This window comes from Anopheles coluzzii, chromosome 3 (genome assembly GCF_943734685.1).
Source record: "Anopheles coluzzii chromosome 3, AcolN3, whole genome shotgun sequence".
Lineage (NCBI taxonomy): Eukaryota > Metazoa > Arthropoda > Insecta > Diptera > Culicidae > Anopheles > Anopheles coluzzii.
Genome location: NC_064671.1, coordinates 31,611,330 through 31,628,671, shown reverse-complemented (window position 1 = coordinate 31,628,671; position 17,342 = coordinate 31,611,330). Strand labels below are relative to the sequence as shown.

The following is a 17,342-nucleotide window of genomic DNA, read 5'->3' as shown; positions in this document are numbered from 1 at the left end:
AGCATAGCAGCAAATTGTGCTTGTGGAGTGGAGCACGCATATATATATAAATGGGGAGGGCGAAAAGAATTAAGGCGCGCAACGCATCAACGTGTCCGCTTGGCGCGGCCTCTGGTCCCAGGGAACGAGTCCCGGAAAGAGATATGCCTGCCCGCGTGTGCGCGCGCGGCCTAGATGAAGGCCGAAGCAGATTATCACGGATGCTGTGGAGGAGAAGAACAACAGAAAAAAACAGACCAAAGCCCCAAGAAGAAGCGAAAGAGCGAGAGAGGTCAAAAGACTTACTGGAGAAAAGGTTTTTACGAGCATTTATGTTGTGTTTTTTTTCCTCCAGTTTTCGTCTCTTCCTATTTGCCTCTTCGTCTCTTGTTTTGTGTTTTGGAAAAGAAAAAAAAAACGGAAAACACACCAAGAGTAAATCGGTTCTCTTTTGCTCCTTTTATCTGTCTGATTTGTTCCTCCTTTCTTGCGTGCTTTGATTCGCTTTTGCGCTTGCCTTTATCTTTCCTTTTCTTTCGTGCGTTCTTGCGTAGTTTTTTTTTCTTCTGTTGTTTTTCATGTCTTCTTCCTTCGTCTTCTGTTTCTAGACACGTTTTTTGTTGTTGTTTTGTTCTCATCCTCATCTTCTCAATTTCCTTATTACATCTTTTGGGCTCTTTCGCTCTCTCTGTGGGTTCTTCTTTGTTGTTATGCTTTGATTCCTTTTCCGCTCGCTACCTCCCCCCGCCTGTTCCTCGATGGTTGTCTTCGTCGGCATTTCCTTTCGGGTATTGGTGCTTGTTGTGTTATTATTGTTTTTCCTTGCACACACACACACACACACACACACACACACAGACGCACCACGCACACCCGCATTAAGAACGATGAGGGCCAATTTTTCGGTTTCCTTTTTTTTCGGTGTGGTGTACACGCTTTCTTTCTCCGCTGTTGTGTGCGCTTTGCTTCGCCTTTCCTTCGCTCCATTTCTTTCCGTCCGTTCGTTCTCTCTGCTGGCTGTGTTGCGTGTGTAAAAGCTGCGTTTTCTTTCCCTGCCCTTCTCTCTCTCCACTTGCTTTGCTCCTCATTTGATATTTCCTTTTCCACAGCGAGCCTCGGTGTTTACGTTCGTTCTTTCTACCCTTGTTGTAGTCTTTCATTTGTACAGGTTTTGCTGCTCCTCAGTCAATCCCACCGCTCCCCTCTCCAATCGCTGCTTGCTCTGTTGCGTGAGATGAGTTCACTGTTTAGAGAGGGCAGCACCAGGAAATGGTTACCACCAGCACCACCGGGAACCCTTTTACTCCCTTTCCAACCCCAATCAGTACATTCCTTTCTCGAAGAGAGGTGATCGTTCCAGCAGCCTTCTCTCCACACACACACACACACACACACGATCGTTACGGTCCATTTTGTTTGAAGGCTCCCATTTTTTTCCTTCCTCGTTCGGCCGCTGCTTCCTTTCCAGCATCTTTCACTTGGAATTTTGTACCTCGTCTCTCTCTCTCTCCCCCGCACGTTTCGGCAGCGATTGATTTTGCCATCGAGAATTGCGTTTTCCTCTCCAGGGGAGGGTTTCTGGGAGGGAGTGGAGAGAGAAAGAAAGAGAGAGAGAGAGAGAGAGAGAGAGAGAGAGAGAGAGAGAGAGAGAGAGAGAGAGAGAGAGAGAGAGAGAGAGACAGTGAAGGAGATCCACTGGATCGCGTGTTTCCATTTTTGCCTCCTCACTATGATTGATCTTTTTTTTTAGGTTTCTTTCATTTTCCTTCGCCCCTTCCATATAGGGGGGGGGGGGGGGGGGGGGTAGGAAAGGTAAAAGGATCGTAAAAGGCCACTGCCTGTGCGGAATTTCGTTTGCTCTGCTGCTGCTGCTGCTCCTGCCCCCAGGCGGGGTCGGTTAAACACACCGATCCAGGAAGACGGAAAAACGGATTCTCGATTGTCCAGCCGGGGGGAGTTTGTGCGTGTGTCTTTTATTTACCTTCCAAGGGCTGACAGGGCAGGAAGAGAGAAAGAGTGACCCGCGGGAGGTTAAGGTGTCCCATCGCGACCTCTCACAGCAGCCAAAGTTTTGGTGGAATTGAGGTTGCTGCTTCCCGGATCATTTCTCCCCCAAAATCTCGTCATTCCTTCAAGGGGGGGGGGGGGGGGCGAGTTCGAGCACGAGAGGTGGACAACGTCAGGAGAAAGCCCGGTCGGTCGTCATCATCGTCCAAGAAGGGTTTGTTGTGTGTGTGGCTGCTGCAGTGAAGGGGGGAGGAGGAGAGTTCCATCCTCTGTGTTGCGTTTTCCACGATGTTTCGTGCGCATCTTCTAATATACCCGGACGGTGCGACGTGTGTTTGTCCACCAGGAAGGGGGAGGAGGGTGTGTGTGTAGGTAGAGAAAGAGTTAAAATTTGAGATAATTTTAATTGGTTTCAAATCGCTTCGTTTCCCTAGGATTTGTCCGGGTTCGTTGCTTGTACTCTTGCTGCTTTGTTCTTTGTTTTCTTTTCACTGCGACGGGCAAGGGGGGGGGGGGGGGGGGCAGCGGGGGGAAACCGAGCTCCACCCAGAGGACAACGACACAGAGTAAAAGGTGTGTGTGTGTGTGTGTGAATGCCGGTAATCCTGAAGATCCCCAGTCGGTTTCTCCACCACATCATTATGGATCGGGTCGCTCATTACTTTGGCGAAGGAGAATTAAAAAGACAATCAAGGTAAAGGAAAAGATTCCTTGCTGCTGCTGCTGCTGCTGGTGCTGGTGCTTAATATTTTGGAATGATGTTCCTATTTTCGCTCCCTATTACTTCCACCGCCTCTCCCGCCGCTTCTTAAGGCACCTTATTATGCGTTAACATTTCTTTCCCTTTTCGTGGGGGGATTTATTTCTCGTTCCATTCCGTTTCTGCTTCTTTGCACACACACACACACAAACGAGGTACGGTGCACGGGTTTCTAATGAACGATCGTTCAACCACTTCTTGATCTTCCACTACTCGGCTAGAGTCTTCTGAGCGCTGCTTCTTTTCTTTCCGCAAAGCTTCCGCGCAGCGCTGATGATGACCTTTTGAACGTGTCTAATCTGTTGCTGGCTGGCTGCTACATTTATTTTCTCCCCCCCCCCCCCCCCCCCCCATTTCCCCATTCTCCTTCTCCTCTTGTACTACCTACCAGTTCGGGAGGATGAGGCTGTGCTCCTGACGGAAATTCGTTCCTGTGCGCCCGTACACAACACTCTCTGTAATAAGCGCCTCACGTTGCTGCGCCCAGCATTAATTGATTTGCGCCTTTTTGCCTCATGCGCGCCTCTGTGTGTATGAAGTCGTTGTTGCTGCTGCACGTACAAAACAGAAACCAGAACGATTCGTGTTGCCTTCTTGCCCCTTAAACTTGCTGCGTGTTTCCGTGGGGTTTGTGAGCGATGGTCAATTTTGTTGCTCACTTTCGGCAGTGGTGGTTGTTTCTGCTTTTAAACCCAAGTTCACTGCCCTTGCCCTATCCCCTTCTATCGCAGCACGGTGGAGCGGCTGACGGGTGTGTGTCGACGCGAAGAAAAGGGCTCAATCAGCAGCCATCATCGAACGCCGAAAAGCATATTAAAAGCTGTCGTAATAAGTGAACACATGAACACACATATACACACTCCCACAAAGTTCAATTTGTATATATATATAGACACACATACACACTCACACAGTGGCTGGAAATAGAGCATAATCGGCAATGCGCCGCGTTCATAAATTGGCACTGGCAAAGAAGGGATGGATTGGTGAGGGTGGTGAACACTCTGGGTGGGGAAGTACCGTACCAAAGTCAAATGGAAACCCTTTTTTGAACGAGCGCAAGGGGGCAAAAGCACATGCACGCACAGAAACACACACACGCACACATGCACAATGCAGGCAAAAGTGCATCGTTCGCCGATTCTCCACCGCCGCCATTTTCCTGTGGTGCCTGTGTGTGTCCGTCCGTTCGTTTATTATGTGTACGTCTATATTTGAGCTTCATGGTGCCCGCCTGTTATTCATTGAAAAAAACAGTTGTTTTCCCTTTGGTGGGTAAGCGCGCGCTCGAGTTCTTCTCCTCCACTCCATGGCGATGTACGCGCAATTAATAAAATTACAACAAAATTCGCTGATTTTGCAACAAAAGCAAATTTGAAAAAGCCGCCACCACCGGCGTGATACAATTTGTGTGATGGGTCATGGAGTGGGCAGTTTTGACGGTGGTGGTGAAAAGAGTTTTCTCTGTTCATTGTAAAACAAAACAAAAATCGTTGATCTATTTTTTTTTGTTTTGAAGTCCCTTCTCGTGTCCCGTGTACACACCACCACCACCACGCGTGTGTGTGTGTGCATTTTGTTCAATTTTAGGTTTTACAATGCAATTGGCAGCTCGCGCGCGCGCCCCCCAGCGGGACAGCTCTTTTTCCTCTCGGTGTCCCCAGACATCAATTTTCGACCCATCGGGCACATCGCGCGGGAATGGTGCCTGGAAAAGGGTTTTTTTTTTTGTTGCAGTGTTTGTGTCCCTCAATCATACATAGAGCAGGCAGCACTCTCTACTGCCTCATAGATTGTGTGTGTCGGTTGCAGTGACTGCTGCAGGTACACAAACTCGCGCCCCCTCCCGTGCTTTTCTGTATTTTATTACGTACGCACCAAAATCATATTTCTGCCACGCTTGCACTTGCTCCTTTTGGGTCGACACACACACGCACAGGCAAACCATTATTTTATAGCGATATTTGTTTACGCCGGGTTGCGAATTGATGAAAACGTGTTAGGCGCTGGAATGGGATAAACAACCAACAACCCCCATCCGGACAGGTTGCAGCAGGGGCGACCTTCAACATTTGCCCAAACCACACACACCTACACACACATACATGTACTCCTTTTGCATATTTCTTAGGTAATTTAGGACCCTTCATTTCGGGGTTTTATTTTAAAATATTTTTGCACCACACATCCTAGCAGCCACTTAGCAAGTGCGCAAGATCTTGGTACGCAAAATCCGCCTCCACTCCGCACGCCACACAATCAGCTGTTTTATGAGCTCTTTCTTTCTTGGTGTGTTTGCTTTTTTGCCCCCCCCCACCCTCCCCCCCCCCCCTTTTTAATGGTAAGCGCGAGATGATGATCCGGGCGCGCGCTGCCCAACAATGAAGATAAGCAAATTCACTTTCCTCTGCTCTGTGCTGCCGATGGTCACTCGGAGACGGCGCCATCGTCTTTGTACACTTGCTCTGCCGGTCAAAGTTCCACTTAATCTGTGTTTTGGGTGGGACATTGGGAGTTCATTGTTTTTGTATTCATTTTTATGGCATTTTTTGGAGGGGTAATAGTGTACGCGAGAAGCTTCACTCCAACAAATCTTCTAACGTATTCCGCCCTTGCGAGCGTGTGTGCGTGTGTTTGTGTATTTGTTTGGGTGTCTCTGTCTCACGAATTAATAGTGACTGTCCTTATCACTGCACTGAAGAGTGCGGGGTCAGCTGCAGGGGTTTTTGCGGGGTATGTTGCGAGAAACGATTGTGTTGTTTGAAGCTATCGCTTCAGCCTCTTCTGTCGTGCTTCCTTTTGCAATACAAATTCTGCTTAATCAGTGCTTTCGACCAAGTGGGCAGACACACACACACACACGGGCTGATCCGGTAAGAATAGGTAGAGAAAGCCGTTACGACGGACGAGGGGGTGATAATCCTTCCTTGCACCCCCTTAGCATCCACTCTCTCCTGCTAACAGTGTAATTAGCAAAGCACTCGAAAGCACTCACTGTGAGCGTTTATCTCTCTCCTTCTCTTCTTCCTGCATCTTCCCAGGTTCTAATCATCGGTTTAATCTTAAGCCTAACCCCTCCCCCCAACTAGCAAACTTCCCTGAGCACACGACCGGTTGAGAGACCACAACGAAGGGGAGTGGGGTGCTGATAATTGTGTGTGTTATTTCTAATCCTGCTCTTGTCGTGCGCTGAGCGATTTTAAATCCCATCCAGTGTAAATGGATGGAAGCGTGCGCTCGCGCACGTTAGGGAAACCTGACGATACTACCAGACTGATCGTGTCCCAGTGTGTGTGTGTGTGTGTCTGTGTGCGATTCAGGCAACACCGGAAGCATCAAGATTACGCGATGCGTCTACGCACGCCGTCCCTACTGCTTTGCGAATCACCACAGCCAACTTCTAAGGGGGGGAGCAACCTGTCTCTGTGTGTTTACCATCACCTTATCTTCGTCGCTCTTCTCCAAATCGTGGTTTTACTTTTATTCCTTATTGTTGCGCTCTGATAAGAAGGAGCAAAAAAAAAAAGCTCTTGTCACACCGGACGCGCGCGGACCTAACGTCCGCTTATTATTAGTTTTTTTTTTTTCTCTTTCGTTTATTGCAGCTATTATTTGTGTGCATTTTCTTTTATCAGTAGTAATGCCTTCGCGATGGCCGGAGGCAGCAGAAGGGTGTTAAAGCTCCTCTTTATAACAGCAGCTCTCTGTGTGTGAAGTACGCGCGCGCTTGATCCTCCTGCACGCCCCCCCCCCCCCCCTCCCGAAACGACACAAACGGGAATTGTATTTTGTTTTAATCTTGCAGATTTTTTTATTCACTCTTGCACACTGACACGCTACAAAGTGACATGCATTGTTCCCCACTCCAGATGTGTGTGTGTGTGTGTGTGTGTGTGTGTGTGTAGGTGCTTTGCAATCGATCAACCCTAAGACACAGATAACGGACAGCAGCGAACACCTTGTGTCGCGTCTTGTATTTTGACCCCGCGACGCGAGATGCCTCTAGCATAAGAGGAAGTAATTAATCTCCTAATTTGAAGCGGGCATAGAAAATAGAGATACTGTTGGTAATTGTTGGTCGAGCCGTTGCTCCCCCCCACCCCCCCCCCCCCAACCCTTACAACACGCACCGGTATAACACACCTCGTTAGGGATTTCGTAATTTCTAGTTGCTACCACATTTACCATTGGAGAAAGGATAGGCAAAGGTTACTGACTTTTCAAGGCTAATGGGAGGCCTAACCCTAACCCCTTCTCTACATGGGAAGACATCGATCGTGAAGAGTTCAACCGGGAATAGACCTTTTTCGAAAACTCTTTTTAGTGCGGCGCCGCGCGCCCTTTCTTTTGGCCGATCGTGGCCCCAGTGCCGAACTTATCTAAACCTCTCATCTTCTTCCCTCCACAAACGGCGAAAAGAAGCTTTAAATATGGAGGTAACGAGAAAAGAAGGCAAGCAAACAGATTAGCCGGCCGCGCGCGCTGCCGCAATGCTTTGAAGTGTGGTTAGCTCTGCTTCTCTAACGCCGTCTAGGAACCGAAAAGGCCAAAAATGTTTGGCCAGTTTCTTTCGATGGAAAGTTGCGCGTTGATTACAAGGGAGAGAGAAAAGCGCGTTCTAAGTTCCCGATGATGCTTGGGTTTTTTTTTTTCGTTGCTGATGGATTAGAACTGGCTGGGATGAAGCAATTTTAACGAGCCCCTCTCTCTCTCTCTCTCTCTCGTAACGAGTCGGCTTTTTAGGAGCGAACCTTGTTGGCGTGTAATTAAGCAGCTTCCTATTATGCGAGGCGCTCGGTAGTTGCTGGAGTTATTTTTTTTCCTCCCTTCGATAGTTCATTGGACGTCGATCCCCCTCCAAACACGTGCGCCTTTGTACACAATCGGCTCTAAAGTGTATGAACTACAAAAAAAAAAACAGTAACGTTAATCAACACATTGACCATCCACCGAAAAAAAAATGAATTTTACCTCTCTGAGTATAGGAACCGGGAAGACATCCACTGGAGAGACCCGTGCAGCAGTTTTGCTCCACGTGGCAGTTGGACGGCTCATGAATTCCTGCACGTTTTAGGCGACCCCAGACGCACACGGCGGGGCGGCCCCTATTAGGAATCGCCTTTAATCCGTAACACCGGGAAGTGGGCCGGCACAGAAATCCTGCTTCCTGCCCTGCCCTCCTCCTCTACCCGCCAATTGGACAAACAATTTGTCACGTAAATAGGGCGTCGGAACGCTTACACGCGCTCTCGCGCGCGCGTTACATCGATTGTCTGCTGGGGTTAAAAAATATGACCATCATAATAAGCACTGACACACGGCGACGGGCGACTACTACCCATCCTGTACTTGTTTGTACATTCCTCCTGGGGATGGGTGAAGCGGCAGCAATCGAAATTGTCACGCATTCGGTATGTTCCCCCCGGCCCTGTAACCCCCCCATGGGAAGAGTGGCAGTAGCCGGCAGCAGCGCCCGTTTTTTTTAGATAACGTCAAGTGACGATAACGCGCGTAACGGATGTGTGTAACGCGCACACTGAGTGTGGCGGCGGCGGCTGCACAATGCAACAGGTAGTTTGTGTGTATGTGTGTGTGTGCGTGGTGGCTCTCGCCATTCAGTCGTTCGGTGTACACTACACGTGCGTTTGACGTTTCTCTCGCTCTTGCGCCGGGTGAGCATTTTTTGTGTGTGTGCCAACCCCCTACTACCCCCGCGGAACGCCAAGATACGCTCGCTCGCCTGCTCTCTCGTACGCTCACGCTGAGTCGGCGGCGTTACCGATACATCTTCAACCTCTGCAGCACAACAGCTTCCCTTTTGGATGTGTTGCTCTCGTGTTTGACAGTCAGATGTCACAAGAGGGAAGGGGTGGTGTTGGTAAGCGGGGGGGAGGAAACTGTCGTTCTTTGCACGAACTTTACGACACTTCCGAGTTCGGCATTTCTAGACGAAGACGCAAGACGACGGCGAATGGCGTACGTACCGCTTGTGCGTGTGTGCAGTTCAATAGCCTCTCGAAATTCACCTTGCACGGTGGCGGCATCGTTGTGTCCCACACACAAACGCACCGGAGTGGGGTGGGTTTTTTTTTTTTGTTTCAGTGCTGATCGGAGAATTATCTTGAGCGCCCGAAGGGGGAGGGGGGGTGGAACGCGTGCAACAAGTTATAACGGGGAACCGCGAGTTCCGTTTCGGCCTCAAGGACGACCGCTGCGAACAGACAAGACAGCGCTGTCAGGAGGAGGAGGGATGGCGCTGACAGAGCGACCGACAATTGTGTACGCACGAGGATAAGAGTGGAGGGGGGGGGGTGATTACACCGCGGAAGAAACGGTGCGGTGTCGCACGGTTATGTCAAGCCCGAGCGGCTCGTCGGTTAGCAGAAGCAGTAGTGCCAGGGTAGAAGGGGGGAAACTGTGTGTGAATTCCGTTTCCTACTGGCGTCTATCAACACACAGGGAACCAAAGGGGGAGAATGGAGGAAGAACTCCTATCGGATGTGTTTACGCTTGCTGCTGCTGCTGCTGCTGCCCCGCCGGTTTAGATCTTTTCGACAGTTGAAGACACTATGATGGATTGAAGGGGGCAGCGTGTATGTGTGTGTGTGTGTTCAAACAGCGCAAGCAGGGAATAGATAAAAACGTGTTTCTATTGATCGCTGTGATTTACCAAACGCACGCACCTTACTTTTCACACACACGGACGGTGTGGTTGGTGTGGTGGTGTCTTCCAATTACCAATACCTCCCCAATCACTTGCCTGCTGAACCGGTTGACCGGTTAGAGGCGGGGAAGCACGGCAGCAGCAGCAGCAGCAGGAACGAGTTGATATTTATAATACAGTTATCGAACGGCGAGAATAATGGCCGGCAGGTCAGTGTGAGAGAGGCACACCGGCACGACACGCCGTCGTCGTTGTCGAGAGCCATTTTGATTACTTCCTGCTCCGGCGTTGTGTGCTGCTGTGCTACTAGCGTTCGCAAACTGGTTTCGCAAACACAAGAACGAACGAGCGTGGCGAGATTGTGTGTATCGCGCGTTCTAAGTGCGTTCCGCAGTCACACAAACACACACACACACACACACATAGAGGCTACCAATCATCTCGATCGATTGTCGATCGGGCCCGCTGTTGTGGCACACTTGGTGGTGGTGCTGGTGATGGTTGCGTATGCGTCATTCGAAACCGGATCGAGCAGCAGTAACCGAACCCCGAGGGCCGTGTGTCACCACACGCCGCAGTACTCTCTCTCTCTCTCTCTCTATCCTGGGTTGTCTGGGGACCGTTGGCGTGGGACCCGACGATTACTAATTTGCGCTTCTCGTCTTATCGCGTTAACACTCAACAGTCTGAAGCTTCTCAAGCGGCTCTGCTGGCTTTCAAGAGCGATTCCACTTGTGTTTACTCACGCCGGTGATGGATGATGATCGTTTGTGCTGTTTTTTTATTATTTATTATTCGCAAGCGCCATTATAACGATCATTAAAGCCCAGACGGAATCACGCCCAGACGATCATCGATTCTTGTTGCTTCAGTTCTTGATGACACGCGTGATGCTTTTTTCCTGTGTAAAGATCATCACTTTTGTGACTAAACAACAAGTGGGACACCTTCAAATGTATAAGCCTTCTAGCAGCAGCCACCGCGTGGTTTGTGTGTAACGCAACGAGGAACCAGAACCGTGTGTAATGCTGGTGGCTGGCTTTGGCTTCGATTGGTTAAGATGGGGGCCTTTTTTGTGCATGCCTTTTTAGCTAATCCCCGCGCATTTCAAAACAGGAAAAGCAGCGGCGCGTGATGGTGTGTGCACACTGTGTGTGTGTGTGTTGTTGGGGAGTTCGTGCCAGGGTGTGGTGTGTGTTAACCGTTTGCCGTTTGCTGCTGCTGCTGCCGCCTTTGCCGGCAATTTCCGCATTCGTAATCTTTCGCGCGATTCACTAACGGGGTTTGTACGAACGGGTTGTACCACACACACTGAAAGGTTCGTTCGTGTGTTTGTTTTGATAGTTCAATTGAATGAATGTACTTGCTAAACAAAAAAGTGTAGTGAGAGGTTTTTTTTCCACTACCTTCATCACCCTTTGTTGAGTTTTAATCGTTGTAAATATTATTGTTAAGGTCTGAAAACAGTCAAAAAGGGGCTTTTTTAATCAATGTGTGTCAAGATTGAAGCGCAATCCGAAGGCGGCTTATATATTTTTCCTGTTTCCCAAATTACTCTGCTTTTAAATGTGTTTATGTGTGTGTGTATGTATACACTTGTACTACGTGCACTGATTGTTCCGTTTTTGTTTGTTTGTTTATATGCCATTTAAGCGTGATTTGAACGGGGAAGTTAATTGTGGCGCGCAGATTCGTCTTAGCCATCCGCGAACCGTTGCCCGCAGAAGAATGCTGCAAACCTGTGCCGACTATGTGTGTTTATATGTGTGTTTTGAAATTAATTACATGTTTCACCTTGAACGCGCGCGAACCATCCGTCGTTGCGCGGAACAGGGACGAAGAGCAGCAAAAAAAAACATCCCCAAATCTCTCGCGCGCTCCGTTAAAAACATCTGGCGTTTTTTTTTCGGTACAAACGAGACAAGTAGAATCAACAACAACAAAAAAAGTCTGCTGCAGTTAATTTCCGTATCCGGCTCGGTTGGATTGATGAAACGTAAACATTTGATGGATGTGTGCCAACAGCAGCAGCACCGGGAGAAGAGCAACATGGTGTCCCCAAAAACGATGTTACGAATTCTTGCGGTTTCGCTAAACGTGGACGCCTTCAGTCGCTTATTCGCTTGCCTCCCCACCAAAAACACTGCCGCCGATATATTCTACTCACTTCTAAATTCAATTCGTTTCCTTCTCGTCGCTAGCACGGAATGGAATTGCGAAGTGAGTGAAGTGAAAAATGTGTCTAATACCACTTCCGCGACCGCAAACGCGCACACACAGTCGTCGTTTCTAGCCTGCGTTTGTGTGTCGGGGCACAGGCCTTTACAATGCCGGATATGCATTTGCTGCAATTTATACAGTCGCATTCGCTCGCTCTTTCTCGCACCGGACTGCTCTAATGTGCATGGCCTGGTATGGTATGTGCGGCATGCCTTCCAGCTAGCGCGCTCGCGCACCCGGAGACATGCTAATTTATTTATGCTAATCACTCTCGAACGAAACCCTTCGGCCCACTTGGGCCTGAAGTGCGCTCACTAGCCGAAGAAAAAGAAGGAGTACGCGCGCCGCAGTTCCTTATGGGTACGTTCTTACTTCCCCCACACACACGGAACTTTCCCCCCACCTATTCCTTGTCCCGTTACGCTGTGGTGGCAGAGAAGGGCAGACGATGATGATGACGGCTAAGACGGCGAGCAAGGGGACCTATAAGTATTAAGCTTAGTAGGTGCCCCCTGCCGTGTCGTTCTGCAAAGTGGTTCACTTCCTGTTTCGCGTGCTCTGTGTCTAAATCGAACGAAAAAGACGTAGTAGGAAAAAGGGAAACGAAGCTCACACGGCTTCCCCCCGCCTGGCTGCTAGATTGCAACATCAAACTCCCCCTAAAACCACCCACCCGCCCACGAGAAACCCATACAATCTACGTGGTTTTGCTTTTTTGCCGCCCCGTGGCACGATTTGCACGGAAACGCGGAAATGTGTGTTACCTCCTCTTCTATCCCACCCCGTTGCACACACGCGCGCGCGCGATCACGCCGCTGTTTCTGATGCTCGTTCACCGTCCAACTTCTTGGATCATTTGAATGTCGTCCCCCCGCCCCGCTCTGTGTGTGTGTGTGCTTTACTTGGTGCCGTAGAAAATTAAAACGTCGTGAATCATTTGGATTTCCCCTCTCTCGGATGGTCTCGTGTGTTTTTGGGGTTGGGTTGGATGGGTTTTTTTTTGACACGAAGATGATATTCCTATTTTATGGTCCTCGCGTGTATGTGTTAAGCCTATATTCCTCGATTCTCACGCTTCCGCTTTTGCGGGTGAGGAAACTGGTTTGCTGAGGGTGGTAAGGAACTTCTATTCCTAACCCTCCTCATGCCACTCCACTCCACAGGCAAAGATGTTCAACTTCGAGCGCGCACGTTCATCTGTACGGCTTCCTTCTGCGTAACTTCGACAGCTCATAGTCAGGAGACAGGAAGCCACATTCCGAACGAGGAAAATGGTAACATACACACACACACAGTCATGGTGGTTTATTTTTAACAGCAAACAAGCAATGATTTCTTACCCACCATCTCCCCTTCCACCCAGTGGGTGGGGGTGGTGAAAGGGTTGTTCTCCCTTCTCGAACGCGCGTCGTCCCTGCCTAGACGACGCGTCCAAAAGAGTCAAGTCCAAGTCGACGACAGCGCGCGAATCATATTTCCGTGTCTGCCGTTGCGCCGTGGTGTGTCCTTCTGCGCCCTCCTGCACATTGAATAGCCCGAGCGCGTTGACTCACCCTCTCCCAGTCCGAGTTCAGGTCCGAGAGGGCAAAAGTGAACCTTCTGCCTGCCTTCCCGCACTACTCTACCTCATATTCCTCCAGAGCACAGGCGAATGGTAGTGCACTCGGCCGGGTTGTTTCTTTTTGTACCACTTTTAATTCTATAAACCATCTCTTCTCCCACCACAACCGCCAACTAGCGAGGAGGGTCGCGTTGCGAAATTTGCCTCATCGTACTTGAATTGCATTTTGCTTCCGTCGACGACGGAGATGCATTTTCGCGCGCCATCCAATGCATGCATGAGTTGATGATGCACCGCGTTGCATTCGGTAGGCAGGAAGGAAATATTAAATTAAAAGTAATAATTAAGCGAAGCGAAGACATTTTGATATGGCTGGTGTGTGGTGTGCGGAGGTACTGTGAGTCTCCACTTATGGGTTTGTAGATGTCGGTGTAAAGGTGTCCCGGACTGCACTCAACAGGGTGTGTAGTGTAGAGCCGCTCAGTAATTAATGTCCCCAGCAATCGCATCTCCTCATCCAGCGCCAGTCTGCAGGGGATTTGGTGAAGTGCTCTTAGATGGGCTACGACTTTATTTTTTTGTTCAAATTATCATTTCAATTAGAGATGTTTGGGGTGTACTGTGCCTTTTTTTTTAATTTGTGTACGCAAACCGAGACTCGTTAGGGGCGATGCCGACACTTGAGCCGACTAGATGATGATGATGAACAAAATTTGTTCCCCGAAAGCTTAAATACTACATCACTGCCACTTCTTATTGTAATCACTAACTGGCACTAACCACACACACTCATTTCAACCACGTCCAATGAGGTTTGTTACCTCTGTCTATTTTCCTTGTGTTTTCCCTTCGGGCTTGCAGCAGATTATTTAATTGCAAAATCTCGAGTGTGAAAAGCTTTGCGCCTTAACAAACAACACCTTCTTCTGTATGTGTATATTCAGATATTTTTTACGTTTTTGTTGCAATGTTTTAATCCCCATAATTATCTCTCTCTCTTACAGGACACACACAACACACCGGTGTTAGTGATAGCGTCAACAGAATTTGGATGTCGCATTGGAGTTCATCCGTTTTGGAAACGTAAGTTTGTTTACATGATTTAATATATTAATTTCAGTACTTTGGATAGAAAATTGATTACCTCTATTAAAAATGTTGACTTACTGAATGAGGTTCGAACTCTGGCTCTCTTGCGTGTTACGCCGCGTAGTAAGGCACGGCTCTATTCATGCCATCTGCATGATTGTCGTCTAAAGTCCTTTAAAAGCAAGACGCTGCTTCGGATTATATTTCCCTTTCGTTGTAATTCATCATTAAAAATCGCACAACTGTCATTGCATTATGCAGTTTTATGATTTGTTTTGAAAAGCGGTGTTCAATAATCACCTCCCACTCCACCCCAACCCTCCGCTAAGGAGGGCTAACACAGTTTGCCGTTTTTGCCTTCTTCTCCTTCCGCGTTCGCGCGCACCGATACAAAAACGAAGCTTTTTTATTGCTTGAACGTGATTATGTGTGTGTGTGTGTGTGTTCCGAAACAACAACATCAGCCAACCTAAAAAAAAACCCCACCATCACCCCCTTTCGTACCTTCCCTTTCTCAATGGGGGTTGATCACACACACATACACAGGTGATCGCGGCGTTGACGTAAATAATAATATCGCGGCCTCACAGCAACAACAACGGAACCGCTTGTCCATTCGGTGTGTCTGTTGTCTCTTCTCGTGTACCGTTTTCTTTTCGAATTCGCACCGAGCTGGAGACGTACACCACTTGGCACACTAACAAAAAAGCACGGCGCACGTGGAACGGAAGGTGGAGGGTTTGTTACGCTTCCGGAAACGCGCGCTGGCGCAAGACATCGCGCCGCGCCTGGGTGGTGGGGCTTGATAGGCAAAACGGTTTTTGCATGAGCGTTTTATGCGCACAACACCGGCTCTCTGGGCACGGACCGACATCCGGAACCGGAAGTGTGTGTGTGTGTGTGTTTGGCGGGCTTTGTGCCGCATGAAGACGACCTTCGAACCGCCCGGATCGCCGGCCAGCCCGGTGGTCCCATTTTTTGTGTGTTTCTCTTGTCCGTTTTGTGCCGCTGGTTCGTCACTTCCTTTCCTTTCTCTTTTTGTTGTTGTTGTTGCTGTTGCTTGGTTTTGGATACCACCGCCCTGTAGCCGGCGGTGCACTTGTGCACTCATGTCCCGAGTCCTCTCTTCCTCCCCTGTGTGGTGTAAAAAGGAAGGCTTCGCGAATTTATATCGCTAGCGCGCGATCTCGCTACCAATAAAACGAATGGCAGCAGCGACGCCGCCGACCGACTACTCCGTCGACAAGAACTTATCTCTTCCGGGGCAATAAATCTTCTTTCACCATTTCCGCAGCCCCCAGCCGGGCCTGGCTGGTGGTGGTGGTGGTGGTGGTGGGATAATACCTGAGTTGGACGGTTAGTCGGTGTGCAGTGCGCGGCGTTTGTTGGAGCATGCTGGGGCCACATGATTTCATCCAGATTGGTGTGTGTGTGTGCCGTATTTATTTTTACCTTCACTACCACCCGCCTCCCTTTACCTTGCTCCCTTTTGCTCGACAACCCCGCAGGGGGGAACCATTCCATGATCCGGAAATGTACGAATATTTTCCGCCCTTTCGGAGAAGACCGACCCCCCTTACCGTCGTGGGGGAAGTCGTCGTCCGTTTTTCCATTTCCGGAACCAGAAATCCCGAATGTGTGTGTGTGTGTGTGTGTGGGCAAGTGTGTGTCAACCTTATGGCCGCCCCCGCGTCGATAGTAAATAATGCGATGAAGCCTGTGTCTGCCTGTGTGCGACGAGTTCATAAATTTGTATTGATTTTCTCTTTCTCTCCTCGCGCGCGCACTTCCGGAAATTGGTCCCGGTTTCCCATTATCATTACGTTTCATGCGAGTGAGCGATTATGTTTGCTCTGTTTTTGCCACTGTGTTCCCTTTTTGCTCCTGACCCTTCTACCCCCTACCGCAGTGCCACCCCTTACCAGTGCTAGCCCAAATTTATTACCGGCCATTTTCATTACCGGTCGTCAATGAAGGGCGGCCGAGGGAGGCATGTGTATGTGTCCTCGCGCGATTGGAGGTGTATTTATGGATGTATGTTTTACATGCTTGCTCTCCTCCTTCACACTCTCCCTCGTTTCTGTGCAGGCCGGTAGGGAGAGACTGGTTCCGGTCGCAGGACTGCACAAAAAGTGATCATAAATGCGCGCCCACCATACAAAGGGAAGAGCGCATTGTGTGTGTATGTGTGTGTGTGTGTTGATGGCATGATACCTTCTGGGCACCGGAACAAAAGGGCAATCGAAAAAAAGGAGTAATATCAGGCCCCGATTCAATACAAATACATACAGGGCGTGGAAATTAAAATACATAAAACCAAAACTCTTCGGGCAACGGAGTTCGAGTGGGGGGGCTCCAACATGTATCCATAATTTTTTAAAGCTCCAGCTTTGTTTTTGCTCTCTCTTGTTCTCACACACACACACTCTCTCTCTCTCTCTCACAGCAATATTATTACTTTTCAGTTCAACTAAAACCAAAAATAAAAAGGGGAACCAATACGCACTTTGCCAATATTTCTCGACGCGCTATTGAACTAACTAAATTGCATGCAAATGCAACCTCCCAAAAGAGTGAAAGAGAAAGAAGGTGGAGGTGCTTTTTGTGGGGGGACAGTGCATTTATTTTCAGCTGCATGATGCACGAATGCATCGTGACGGCCCTTCCAAACGCTCCCCCACAGCATCATGATAATATATATGTATCGATATGTTTGTCGGTGTGTGTGTGTGTGTAAGTTGGCGTCTTTTTTTTGTATCCTTTTCGAGTCAATTTGAAAAAAAAAGGATGTGCTCTCTGCCCTACTACAACCTCCAACATGTCCACCCTTCCCCACTATCGATCCCTCTTATCCTTCGGTCCGGGTTCCATTTCCTGTGCCGTTTTCGTACCGTTTCCTGTGTCCAGCCTTACCACCTCCCTCGCCATTTCCGGTTTGGTGCCTTCTCCTCGCCGGTCGAATTCATTTCCCTTTTACCATTCCCCGATTCACTACTAAACACTTCATGTTGGCGTGTGTTTGCTTGTTGCAATTTCGCATTCACAAAGCTGACATGAGGGTG

At 49.1% G+C, this 17,342-nt stretch overlaps 1 protein-coding gene and 1 long non-coding RNA gene across 7 annotated transcripts in view; one reads left to right on the top strand and one right to left on the bottom strand.

Moving 5' to 3' along the window:
* LOC120955097 (ets DNA-binding protein pokkuri) overlaps positions 1 to 17,342 on the top strand; it is a 47,087-nt gene that overhangs the window by 10,508 nt on the left and 19,237 nt on the right. For all 6 annotated transcript variants that reach the window (XM_040375618.2, XM_040375613.2, XM_049608415.1 and 3 more), the window contains exon 3: positions 14,196 to 14,274. The gene's annotated coding sequence lies outside the window, so the exon portion shown is untranslated. The remainder of the gene's footprint in view (positions 1 to 14,195; positions 14,275 to 17,342) is intronic.
* On the bottom strand, positions 6,528 to 14,184 carry LOC120955098 (uncharacterized). Its single transcript, XR_005751768.2, has 2 exons — positions 7,718 to 14,184; positions 6,528 to 7,649 (listed from the first exon to the last, which is right to left on the bottom strand). It is a non-coding gene; the product is annotated as an uncharacterized LOC120955098 (long non-coding RNA).